At 33.7% G+C, this 13,952-nt stretch overlaps 1 long non-coding RNA gene across 1 annotated transcript in view; it reads right to left on the bottom strand.

Moving 5' to 3' along the window:
• Positions 1 to 1,108, bottom strand: part of LOC103161824 — a 49,581-nt gene extending 48,473 nt beyond the window's left edge. The window contains exons 1-2 of the long non-coding RNA XR_003480863.2: positions 894 to 1,108; positions 356 to 400 (exon numbers count right to left, since the gene is read on the bottom strand). This is a non-coding gene — a long non-coding RNA (uncharacterized LOC103161824). The remainder of the gene's footprint in view (positions 1 to 355; positions 401 to 893) is intronic.
• Between the last annotated feature and the right edge of the window lie 12,844 nt (positions 1,109 to 13,952).

The raw sequence follows: 13,952 nt of genomic DNA, 5'->3' as shown, positions 1-13,952 counted from the left end.
GAAACACCCTTACCTTGGGTTCCAGTCAAATAACTACACTCCAGTTTGAATATACGTGCCACTGATTTCATTTACTTTAGATTTTATGTCCTTTCTTTCATTAATACTATAATTGTTGAAACTAATTTGCCGAAATACTTTAAAGAGTTATCACCCATAATTTTGCATTGTATTAAACCATTCCTGTGCCTCAATTAGGATAATTTATTTTATTCTGTATGTCTACAGTTAAAACTCTAACACATTCTGTAAATTTTATTTCCCTGCCTCTACTCTTTTTACTTACAAACTATTCAGGGAAAGGAAGGCATCTTACTCATAAGATAGACTGGCTCACAAATCACAGTCTGGTTACCTTGTATCATCAGATGAAGATGACATACTCCTGGGTCTTGGGAATCTGTAAGTAAAACAAAAAAAAAAATGTATCGGTTCCATGAATGTGGTTGTTATCTTGCTGTTAAATAGATTGCCTAGAAATGTGAGATCTGGCAACTTCACAAGCATTCAGACTACTTACCTATGCGAAGTCATTCAGCTCTAATCTGATAAAGTATCTGCAGCTACATTTTCACTTCCCATTTCCAAGCCACAAATGAGTACTTTTCTGCACACACACACACACACACACACACACACACACACACACACACACACACACACAGAAACACACAACACATGCACAATCATGCATGTATAATTTATTAAGATGAATAATTGTTTCATAATACAGACATTACAGAAATACTTTTATATGTTTAATCACAAAATAAACTCTAGGAATAGCCACTTATATTTTCTTTAAAACAAACACAATGTTTCATGTCTAAAGTATATGTGATCAATAAAGCCATCCTTAAGTTTCAACTCTCTATAAATCACTGCTCACTTACCATGAAGCTGAGATTTAAATGTAACATGACTCCAGATCATCAGTTTATTTTGATTGGCACTATTCTTGTTGTTACTCTTGTTTTATGTGAGTTTCATTGCTAGTTTGTGTCAGATGAAATGAATCTTCTGAATTTTTAAAAACAAATATTTAGTCTTGTTTCAATACTCTTCAAACATCCTCCACAATCTCTTCTCATCCAACTTTGTGTCCTTCCGTTCTCTTCAAATGAGAAAAATGGAGAAAAATAGTAGAAGAAGAAGAAGAAGAAGAAGAAGAAGAAGAAGAAGAAGAAGAAGAAGAAGAAGCCACCGATGGCATGGCATCCTATTTGTATTGACCGAATGCTACTGAATATGGGGACTGAGTGGATGTTGGTTGATATGGCTACTGTTATTCCACTGAAGAAATCTAATTTTCCTTCTCCCAGAAGCTTCAATTTGTAAATAGTTTTTAGGCAATGGATGGGTATTCTTATTCATTGCATCTAGAAAATGATGACAGCCATAAAATAAAAGGAAATGTGCTAACCAATGCAATTATTGGAATTGGGAGAAGTGCATTCAAAGTTTAGTAATTTTAGTTACAATGATATGTGTAATTGGTAATCAAGATTGTAACAAAATCAGTTGACATGCATGATAGATTCAAAGAAAGCCTGCATTTCAGTTAGATGAGCATCAAGTGTTATGTTTTCATGAGTTACAGTCAACATATAAGTATTTAAGGACATCTTATTTTAAATATGAACATGTACTGGTGCGATATACATATACATGTGAATATACACATATACTATAAGGTATATGTTTCATTTCTACACATATTAGATTTTTAGATTCTGTGTCATTATATAAACAAATGTAAGCCAATAATGAATTACTTTAGCTCAGTGGATTTGAAATATAAATGAATTTTTGAAATATTTCCCAAAATGCTATTTTTTAAGACTTTGACAAAGCCAGGAACAGAGTTTCAGACATTTGGAACAATGACAAAAATTTTTACTAAATTTTACATTATATTCTTCTGTTTGCTACAACTGGTCAGGAATCTAAAGGGTTCTAGGAGGCCACAGATGTTCTTAGATCTTAATAGTCCCTCCAATTACAGCTTTAAGAATTAATTGTTAACATTTTCAAACAATGCATATGAAAAGGAAAAGGTTGGCTGCCTTAAAGATGCATACTTTCAATTACATGTATCAAAAATGTTATAATGACTTCAAATTGTTATTCTAAACTTTGCTTTATTTCTTAGCTAACCTAAAAGTTGAATTTCCAGAAACTGTCATTATGTCAAAAAGAATATTGTAGTATACTAGATAAGGGTAAGTCAAGTTTCCAAATTAATTATATAATACTTACTTACTAACAATCATTTTGAAATTAAAAAAGTGCTAATGCAACATCATGTACTTAACTCTGAAGTGTCCCTAAATTCCACACACAGACACATATTAGTAGTTACAGAGAGTAGAATTTCTTACTGATCATAGTTGTTCTCATAATTCATACTCTGTAGAACCCTTTTTATGGTATTGTTTGGTTGGCTGCTTGGTTGATTGCTTTTTGTTTTTGTTTTTTGTTTTCATTTAAAACCCTCTGGTGAATAACACTTTCAGAATTCCTTTCCTTACATTACTGGTATTGGTCCTAAATTTTCTGGTTGTTGTGATTTAAATTGTTTTAAGTTATAACATATACACATATACAAGAAGAAATGATTTCCTCCCAGGAAAGTCAGACACCAGTGAGACAAGCACCTTGAATGTAATTTATATAGTGACAACTACAATTGTATTTATTTCTAAAGTGGGAGATAAAACAGAGAAAGTCAGCACAATCAAGGGACTTTCGAAGGGTAGTTAGGAAACATAATAGAGGAGAAAATTTCCTAAAATATATACATATATAAATATGATATAAATGACATTGACAAATAACTGGAGAGACAGAGACCCAACAGACCATTTCTTGTCACCAAATTGAAGCTTTCTATACTGGGTTTTAGTTACATCAAATTGACTTCTTAGCCCAAGGAGTCTTACAGATATCTCCAAACAAACCAGGCTGTTGCCAATACTATAGCTTGATTCCAGGTTGTTGCCAAGACTGTAGCTTGATCCCCACAAACATCCAGAAAGTCTAATTGTTGAATACAACACCTACACCACCCATAGACCATGAAGCAGTGGTTTGGTGCCTAGTAGAGTTTTCACTGCATACATTCTAGCATCTTGGATACCATAAGGTATTCTGCACACTCTCAAAAGAGAAATGTAAATACCAACCTGCCACCAAACTTTTATCTACAATGGTGTCCTGCCTATAAGTTATGCTAGAGCAATGTTTGCACAAAATTTGTGACACTAACCAAAGAACATCTGACTTTATTTAAGTCCTAAAGTCCTGCTGAATGAGATGGAACCCATACCAAACACCACTTGGGTGAGCAAAATCCAGACACTATATATCACAAAGACTTAAGATAAAACCAAAGACTATTAACACTGCTTTTCTTAAGAAGAAAACACACACACACACACACACACACACACACACACACACACACACACACAAACCCATAGCAATTAATTGACTCCAAATGACATTTTTGCTATAGTCTTTAGCCAGGGCTTTGCTCAGCCATCAGAAAGAGAAAAGCTGCATTCTGCAGCAGATGAGAAAAAAAACAGAGACCCATAGTCAAAATTATGCAGAAAGACAGGCTTTGGAACACTCAGCCCTAAATGGTATGTCTCCATCATATCCCTCCCCTCAGAGCTCTGGGAGCCCTCTGAAGAGAGAGCAGAAAGTATAAAAGCCAGGGAGGATGAAGGACTTCATGGAAAATTAAGGTATCTAAATCCACATGATTAAAGTTCTGTGAACAGAGAGACAGAAGCACTTGCATAGCATTGCATGGGTAGGTACCACATTATTTGTGGATATGTTATAGCTTCCAGTTTAGTATTTTCATAGAATTCTAGAGGTGCTAATGAGGTCTTTGATTTTTATGACGTTTATTCCAGTTTTCACCTTTTGATTGTTTGGTCAAATTCCAAGGTATTAGCTTTTGGCTTTTTTATTTTGTTACATTTAATTTGATTATTATCACTTAGCAGTCTATTTGTTTTCTACAGAGACAGAAGGGAAGTGGTTATAGGTGGAAAATGAAATGGATTAGCATTGGGAAGAGTAGAGTAAGAGGAAACCATATCAAGATGTTATATAAGAAAAAAATTCAAAAAGATGAAAAAAGTGAATACAATTTATAATCAATAAACTTCCTTTTGCCCCCCCAAAAGAAAAATTTGCTTGTCAACAAATACTTAATGGAATTTATAAAACCATTAAATATCATCTTGAAAATACACAAGTCAAATTTTCTGAAATAATTAAAATCAAGACACAATAAAATGCATTTATAAGACATATTTTTGACAATTTGAAGTGATAATATCCAATCAAAAATTTAAGGACATTTTAAATTTAACCAAGAAAAGTTTTGTTAATAGGTTTTTTTCATGAAATCAATGTTAATATCAAGTTTAAAATAATGTACTTTGTCTTAATTAGTCCTAAAATTAATAATTGGGATTCCAAAAAAACATTGAATAATGCGACCATTAACATGACTTAGATTCTGTGTATTGAAAGTAAAATTAATTTCATGTTAATGTAAATAGGATATTAAAAATATCTCTTTTTTTTGGTTTTTTGAGACAAAGTTTCTTTGTGTAGCTTTGGAGCCTCTCCTGGCACATGATACGTAGACCAGGCTGGCCTTGAACTCAGAGATCGGCCTGCCTCTGCCTCCCAAGTGCTGGAATTAAAGGCATAAGCCATCAATGCCTGGGCAAAAGTAACTTCTTTCAGAAAATAGTAAATACCATAAGAGATAAAGAAATAATGGGGAGAATATTATGCATTAATTACAAATAAATCTCTATAACAGAACATGTCAGAAAGAGCTAAAAGTAAAATTTAAGGTATTGAGTGATATTTTCAGACCAAGAAAAATTTAAAATTATTTCAAATCTCACTTTTTAAAGATAAGAGAATATTAATGATTTTCATATCGCTCAGTGAAATAGTAACAAAGCAATCTTTATACATTAATGAAATAAATAACTACTAGTCAATTGTATGATACAATACTAAAAATGATTAAATCATAATTGTTTCATTGCATTGAGCAAATTGCACAATTTTAAATAGTTTTTCATGTCTTTAGTATGTATAAATTTGTTTCTAATTTTCAGTCAGATTTTTCTACTGTGTTAGCAGAACATTACTTGGGGCAAAATGATCTGTTAGAAATATGTAATTCATCAAACTTCAGTGATGCTGAGGCATCTTATTCGTTGTGAATACTTAATGATCTCTTGAGAAGTCAACGACAGGAGGCTCACAGTTGCTTGAACATTTAATGACAAAGGACTCATAGCCATTGGCTTCTGCAGACTATGCAAATATACTCTCAAAACACACTTATACCCATAAAATAAAATAAAATTCTCTGAACAGACAAAATGATCAGGATGCAGTGATTGCATGTATTGTTTGCATCAATAAACATCTCTCTACTTTGAGTTCAAACCAACTGAACAAGGGAGAAATAATGTTTGAGACTGGAAACCTACCTAACAGCCAGTATTAGTGAGTTCATAGTTCTTGGAAGAGAACTTACAATTGCTGATTTCCTAAACAAAAATTAGATTTAAATGTATTTTTAATATTTGTCTATATACACACAGATAAGTCTAGTCCTGAAAGATTATCAAGGAAACTTCTGTTTATAACAGAGACTAGTATAGAAAACCACAACAAATTGAAAAGTAGAGTGGTAGAGGCCAGTCTAAAAGGTTGCATCTCCAAAAAACCTGCAACACATAAGTATCAAGAATCATTATTGAAGAGGGGTAAGGAAAATTTTAGGAGCCAGAGGATACAAGATCTCGGTGAGATTTTTCTCCTAGGAATAGCTAAGTACTGTAACTCTCCAGTTGTTTTAACAGAAGTATTTTAAGTGTGTGTTTCTGTGCTTGAATATATACAGATGTAGGCACCTCTTGTCTGTAAAGTTGAGATAATAGTAGTTAGTATAATTATCTATCACTTTCCACCTTATTTTGATAATAGTATCTCTCACCCTTGCTCTGAAAATCTTTTTCAATGTGTCTAGCACCAAACATCCCTAGAAAACTTATTTCTATCCTCATCATTCCAACTTCATACAAGGGTGGTATAATTCATGTGTCCAACTTGATACAAGGGTGGAGTTATTCATGCAAATTCAGGTGACCTACTCTATAGCTCATAATTATATTTTGTGTCAATTGTTTGATGAAAACTCAATTTATTAAAATGGTGTTCATAAAATTCTAGCTTCAAAATAACATATATATATATATATATAATATATATATATATATATATATTGTGTGTGTGTGTGTTCTAGCTTTGATTACAAAGATCATCACTTGAGAAGTTTTATGTTGCAATTTCTGATTACAAACATTTAATAGTATCCTGGTTATAATGGAGCATGCCTTTAATCCCATTACTTGGGAGACAGAGACAGGCAGATCTCTGTAAGTTCAAAACCAGCCTGGTCTACAAGAGCTAGTTCCAGGGCAGCCTACAAAGCCACAGAGAAAACGTGTCTCAAACAACAAAACAAAACAGAAAACCCCAAACAATAACAAAAAAACCTTTAATATCTGTATTTTATAGACAGAGGCACATATATTTATGTGAATTTTATATCATGCTGATCTACATAGTGAGTTCTTTTGAGCCCATGGTTCATACTGATAAAATGTGTTCCAAAACAATTATAAAATAAAATATAAATCGTGTTAGCATCAAATTAACATCACAATAGACTATATACATGTTCTACTTTTAATTTAAAATATAAAACATGGTAAGTTTTATTTGCTGAAGCCAAATATATAACCAACTTTATACACTTTTATGATCAAATATTAAGATTTTTAGTTTCAAGAAAATTCAAACGAATCAAATTGGATTCAATTATAGACAAACAAAAATCTTGATATTTTCTATAGTATATATTTAATAGGTTAATATAATTACTTAAAATTAATAAAGCAATCTTAAATGCATTTAAGTATTTCATGTCTTAAGGCTATCTTATCAGCCATTTCAAAATCACATTGAAGTAACTGGATTTAAATACACTGTACATTCCCTTGAACAAAGCTCTAGAATTAATGTTCGAGAGATTTTTATATGATTCACTTATGTATTAAAATTCATCTGTAATAGTCTTCTAATATTGATTTTATTTTGCTTTAGCATAATACCTTATTTTGTAATTGCTTAAGTTTGTGTATGATCAGCATGTTTCCAATTGTGGAAGCATATATTTGATTTATTTTTCAATAGTATTCTGTCAAAATGTACATATTGGTAGGTTAACTCATTCCTTTTTTTTCTTGAAAATGTGTTGGCCGAAACTTATGTCATCAATAGGCAAATTATTTTAAAAATACCCCTGAATGCTTTATTTTCATATTTGTTTTGCACCATATGTGAGCCTAGTGTCTTGCATACTACCAGAAGGCATTAGATCCCTAGGAAAGACAATTGTGAACTGCATTATGGGTGGCAGTACTTGACTCTGGCTACTCTGCTGGAGAAATCCACTCCTTAATCACTGAGCCATCTCAGAAGCAAAATTTTACAGCACAGTTGTAAATCACAATGAATTGAGAGAAAACAAGTAAAAATGAGAAGAACTTTACACATAGTAGCTAAAAGTTTTAGAATCACAATTAAATGAACTCTCATAGTTCATAATGAGATTTCCCTTTGTTCTCTTTTAGCCACATTAAGAAAATATTTTCTTTTTCACTATGTAGACTTCATGGTTTTAACCTCAACAAGAATAGGCTAATACAAAATTAACATATTTATTTACCTTTATTTCTAGGAATCTTTTGATTTCATGCTTGTCTTTGCAACATGTGTGTGTATGGTACCATGGAGACTACAAGAAGTATTAGATAAATAGGAACTGGAATGTAGTAAGTTGTGAGTTGCCTTAGAGGTGAAGAATTGACTATGGGTCAATTCTGTGCTAGAAAATTCAATTTTCTTACAACCAACAATACCCAACACATAACCCAAAATATATATGGAGTTTATTGTCTAATACTATGTGAAAACACAATGAGCCCTCCTTAAAAAATGCATCATTGAAAAATTGTGATCTGTGATGGAGTAAAAATAATGATATATAAATGAGTCTAATGCAAAATGCAGCAATTCCACTCCTAGGCATATACCCCAAAGAAGCACATTCATACAACAAGGACATCTGTTCAACAATGTTTATAGCAGCACTATTTGTAATAGCCAGAAACTGGAAGCAGCCTAGATGCCCCTCAACCATAGAGTGGATGGAGAAAATGTGGTACATTTACACAGTGGAGTACTACTCACAAGAAAAAAAATGGAATCTTGAAATTTGCAGGAAAATAGATGAAACTAGAAGAAACAATTCTGAGCTAGGTAACCCAATCACAAAAAGACAAACATGTTATGTACTCACTCATATGTGGATTTTAGACATAAAGGATTACCAGCCTAGAATCCACACTGCCAGAGAAACTAGTCAAAAAGGAGAACCCTAAAAGAGACAAACATTATCTCCCCAGAGAAGGGGAAAGGGTCACCATCCCCTGAGCAAATTGAGAGCATGGGAAGACAGGGGAGGGAGCTATGAGAATGAGAAGGGAAGAAGAGGAAGGATGCAGAGGGAGCAGAAAGGTTGACTCAGATGTAGATTAGAAGAAAGAATATGTGATAGGTAGGGTTTTAGTTGGTGGGGATGGTAGGGGAGGATGGGAGGGAGAAGGGAACTGGGATTGTCATGTAAATCAATCTTGTTTCTAATTCAAATAAAAAATGATAAAAAATAATGATATATAAATTTACTTACTATATTTTCACATTCAACCACAGTCATACACAAGAGAAGAAGAGAGAGATAACTATGAGAAACACATAGACAAAACATACATAATAATCATGTATTATTTTGTAACTGATTCTTTTATACAACTTATGAAAAATAAGCCTCCTGTAATTGGAAATGAAGTTACTTTTAAGTATTTTATATGAATAAAAAGTTACTGCATATAATATACACAGTTTTCTTTAATATTATATATAGGTTACATTGACAATATTAATTTGAAAGATTCAGAATTGTTTATCTGTTCATTCTAGAATATGGTTTCCTTTCCCTATTTTTTGTCATACTGTTTGAGATTGTAATATATTTACAACTGTTTTCCTTTCCATTTCCTTCCTCTAATCCACAATGTACCATGTCCTTATTCTTTCTAAATTTTATTGTTATATTATATTTGATTGTTGATAAATATATTTGTGAGTACAAATATATTTATAAAAGTTTTGTTTCAATAATGTGGGAAAATATCTTTATATTTCATTAGAACAAATTCACTGTTTTTCCTAATAGCTCATTTGTTTTGTGTAACAACACATGCCAGATACTTCATTTTTATTTTTTTAATTTATGTTTATAAGACAGCTTAATTTACTTTCATTTTTACTGTGTCACACAAATTTTCATGAATATTTTGTCTCTACTATGTATGCAAGAAGTTATATTTATACCATGTGGTATTTGGTCAACAAATTTGTTGTTTTGTGGCACTGCATATTTAAATTTGGACTAGGCATAAGTCAGACAAACTCCAGTGACAAATAACTCAGCAGAGCACATATTAATGAGATACATGTATATTTTGAAGCTCTAATTAAGTAAACATGGAAATACTAATTTGAGTATTTTCTCATTAATTTGATTTTATTTACATTTTAATCCTTTCTCATGTACATAGATAAATATAACTGATATACAATTTTGTGTTTATAATAATTATTCTTTTAATTTCTCAGGATTTTCTTCATACTGAAAATGATACAAAATATTTACTTCTGATATTTTTAAAGGAATGTTTTATCCATATGTGTTTTTTTTCCTTAAGAATAACCTTAGTGTGTGTTGAGTAAATATGTCACCTATCCAAAGACTCTTTCCTTATTCCCACTGTAATATGCTATATTTGTTTGAAGATATTCCCTTATATTGTTGGCAATGTGAGAGCTTAAACCACAAATAGATTTTCAACTGCTTTATAAGTATTCCCTTAAAACATTTTTTGGCTTTCTTTGTTCTTGCTATTTGTTATTATACACAAATAGGTTTTAAAAAATAAAATGATATTAAATCATATTTTATTTAAATTATATGCAATAGGATATCTTTGTTTTTAGACATCTGTAACAATTTTGAGCATCTGTACCCTGTGAATCACAATGTTTGGTTTTATTTTAATTTATTTATAATCTTCCCTTTGATTACAATTTCTTTTTGTCTATCACCTAACGTTGATGTAATTAAATTAACTGGCAAACAAGGACATGCTGTATAGAATGTTCTCTCTTGTATTTTATTTAATTTAATTATTCCCAGATATTAGTTGCACATATTTGAATGCAAATCATCTTACAAATTTTCACTTTTAAATCTTTCTGTTTTCCTTTTTTTTCTTTGTTTAAAAATAGACTCTTACATTTATATTTCCACAATGTGCCTGAAACCCTAGATATTTCCTGTCAGGGGTTTTTTAGATTTCATATATTCTTTGACATAGGTATTCATTTCTTCTGTCATAACTTTAATGCCTCAAATTCTTTCTTCCATTTCTTTTATTCCGTTGGTGGCGATTGTCATAGTATTTTACTGTTTGAATTGTTAATTTTTTCATTTCCAGATGTCTGATCATTTCTATTTCTATGGAGAGATATTCTGACCATGGCACCTCTTATAAAGGAACACATTTAATGTAATGGGGTGGCTTACAGTTTCAGAGTCTTAAGTCCATTATCATTCTGGTGGAACATGGCAGATTACCTGCAAACATGGTGCTGGAGAAGGAGCTGGGAGTACTACATCTTTATCCACTGGCAACAGGAAGTAAACTGAGGCACTAAGTATAGGTAGAACATAGGAAGCCCTTCCTCACAATGAAATAATTCCTCCAACAGGGCAATACCTCCTAATAATGTCACTTCCTCTGAGCTTATGAGAGGTAATTACATTCAAACTCCCATACCACAATTCCCTTAGTTTGACTTTTCTTCATTGACTCTATTTTCAGTTTTAGGTGAAAGGATTGTTAAACTCCCAAAGGGGGCACAACTCACACACAGGTGGAGTATGCTTATTTTCTTTTGTTTTCCTGGATGTCTTTTACAGATTTATTCATTTTACCTTTAAGGACCTCTGTCTTCATAAAAGTTGTTGTAAGATCCTTCTCTTGTGTTCAGCCATATTGGAATATTCTGGGCCTTCTGTGCCAGGATAGCTGGCTCTAGTGGAGACATATTTCCCTAACTCTGGTTGATTGTGTTTTCATGCTGGCCTTTTTGGCATTTGGTTTGGCATGATTCAATGTCTAGATGCTGATTTCTGCATTAGTCTTTTTTACCTTGGTTTCTGGTTCTTCTTTGGATTTTTGGAGAGTGTGATGGCTATGTGTTACCTGTGTTATGGACCTGCTCAGCTGGCATGTTATCAGGGGATGTCTACTGGTGCTGGATGGTGGATAACTGGTATGAATTTGGGGAAAATATTGGAGGATATTGAGTCAAGGAGGAAACTGAAATTACAGGATGTTTCCAGCTATAGAGCTGTGAATTTTAATGGGTACATGTATCTCAGGAGCAGTAGGAAATGTGTAGGTCTGCATTTGACCTACTTGTTTCCCCTCTAGGAGGACACTTGTCACTTCGGTTAGCAGGGCGTACCTGCTGGAGTTAGGTTCTGAGAAAAAAACAACACGTGGGAAGTCGGAAGGTTATGAGGGTATGGATGTTTTGTTTGATCCACACGAGATGTGGTCTTGGGGGAGGCAAAGCTGCAGCTGTGGTTCTGTTGCAACCACAGGAATGAGACTGGGGGGTTAGGTCTGGGGGAGCAGAGAGAGGACAACGTCTGACAGAACCGAACTGACTTTCTCCTAGACACGGTTGGTGACTGTGCAGAGGGTGCCTGCTGAGGCTGGGACACGGGATACAGCCATGTGTGTGGGAAGGAAGGTTAGGAGCAGATGGTCGATGGGATTCACAGGAGATGCGGGCACTAGTGAGGAAAGCTGGATCAGGTACTCTGCTACAGCACTGGGGAAAATACTAGGGAATTGCTTCAGGGAATGCAGAGAAAGTGTGTGTGTTGCAGTATATCTGGTTTTCTGGCAGGTGTGGCTTATCCTTTAGCAAAGTATCTGATCTATTTTGTAATAGCTAGTAATGCTGACTTAAGCCTTATGTTATTTCATCTAAAAAGTATTTTTCATTTTACATATCAACCCCCATCCCGCTCCCCTTCTCCAGTCTCCTATCCCCTCCCCACCCTATCCACTCCTCAGAGCCATTCTTTGAAGAGTCTAAAGTCTGGCACACCAAGATGAGGCAGGACCAAACACCTTCACCCTGTATCTAGTCTGATCAATATATACCCCTATAGAGGAATAGGCTCCAAAAAGCTAGTTCATGCACCTGGAAGAGGTTGTTGTCACTGACAGGCCCCTCCAATTAGACCTAGTCACATAACTGTCACTTACATTCAAAGGGTCTAGTTCAGTCCCATGAATGTTCCCCAGCTGTCAGTCCATAGTCTTTGAGCTCCCTCTAGTTTGGGTCAACTGTCTTTGTGGTTTTTTCCATCCTTGTCTTGAACCCTTTCCTCTTGTTCATGTGATCCCTCCTCCCTCTCTTCAACTGAACTCCAGGATCTCAGCCACTGCAGTGCTTGGCTGTGGGTCACTGCATCAACTTCCATCAGTTACTGGATATAGGTTCCATGATGACAATAAGAGTATAGTTACTGATCTGATAAAAAGGGAAGTCCTGTTCAGAATCCTCTCCAATATTCCCAGGAGTCTTATCAGGGGTTATCCTTGTGGAGTCCTGAGAATGACATTAGCATCAGGTTTCTCCCTAACCCCATAATGGTTCCCATGATCAAGGAATCTCTTGAATTGTCTACCCCATTTTTGTCTTCCATAACTTGGTCTTTTTAAGCCCTCATGTTTTCATCCTTCATCCCTTCCCTTTTATCAATTTTCCAGTTTATCCAGGAGATCTCAATTATTTTCGGTTCCAAGGGACCTCCATGTGAGTTCCTTTTATTGATGGCCTATTGCTTTTGTTTTTAAGATAATACTAGAATTACCTCATTTCCCTATCTTTTTTCCACTCTTCAAATCTTTCCATGAATACCATCTTACTCCCAGGTTCATGGTGTCTCTTTTATTAATTTTTACATGTTTGTGTATATATATATATATATATATATATATATATATATATCCATTACAGTCTTGTGATATTCCTTGAAAGTATGTTTTCTTAGATGATCACTTATCATTGGGTAACCTTACCATGTGCTCCTATAGTTTTTGCCTATAGTTTTTGTATTGGGTTGATGCCTCCTCCGTGAGCCTAAGGTCGGGGAGCTGATGTGGAGGTATCCATCAGGGCTGAATTGCAGTCTACATTTTTGTCTTCTTGAACTAGTAGTTATTGTGAGATTCCAGTTGAAATTAAGTACATTTTTATTTTCTTTCTGCCTTTGTGTAATATGAAACTGTTTAAGAAACAGCATAGGAATGCTTAGGATATTTTTATTTCAGTGCAGAATTCATTTTAAAATCATATTAAAAAGCCGGGCGATGGTGGACCATGCCTTTAATCCCAGAACTCGGGAGGCAGAGGCAGGTGATCTCTGTGAGTTTGAGACCAGCCTGGTCTAAAGAGCTAGTTCCAGGACATCCTCCAACACCACAAAAAAATAATATTAATAAATTATCCCATTATTATTTCTTGAAATTTCTTTGAGGCTGTTTTATTTAATTTTAAGCAAACAGTGCAGAGAAGTATCAAATGTTATTTGCATGAATTACAGTTAATCTTCATGACTAATATGT

Source organism: Cricetulus griseus, assembly GCF_003668045.3.
Source record: "Cricetulus griseus strain 17A/GY chromosome 1 unlocalized genomic scaffold, alternate assembly CriGri-PICRH-1.0 chr1_1, whole genome shotgun sequence".
Classification (NCBI taxonomy): domain Eukaryota; kingdom Metazoa; phylum Chordata; class Mammalia; order Rodentia; family Cricetidae; genus Cricetulus; species Cricetulus griseus.
Note: the sequence above shows the minus strand (reverse complement) of the source record. Positions and strands in the feature narration are given on the sequence as shown.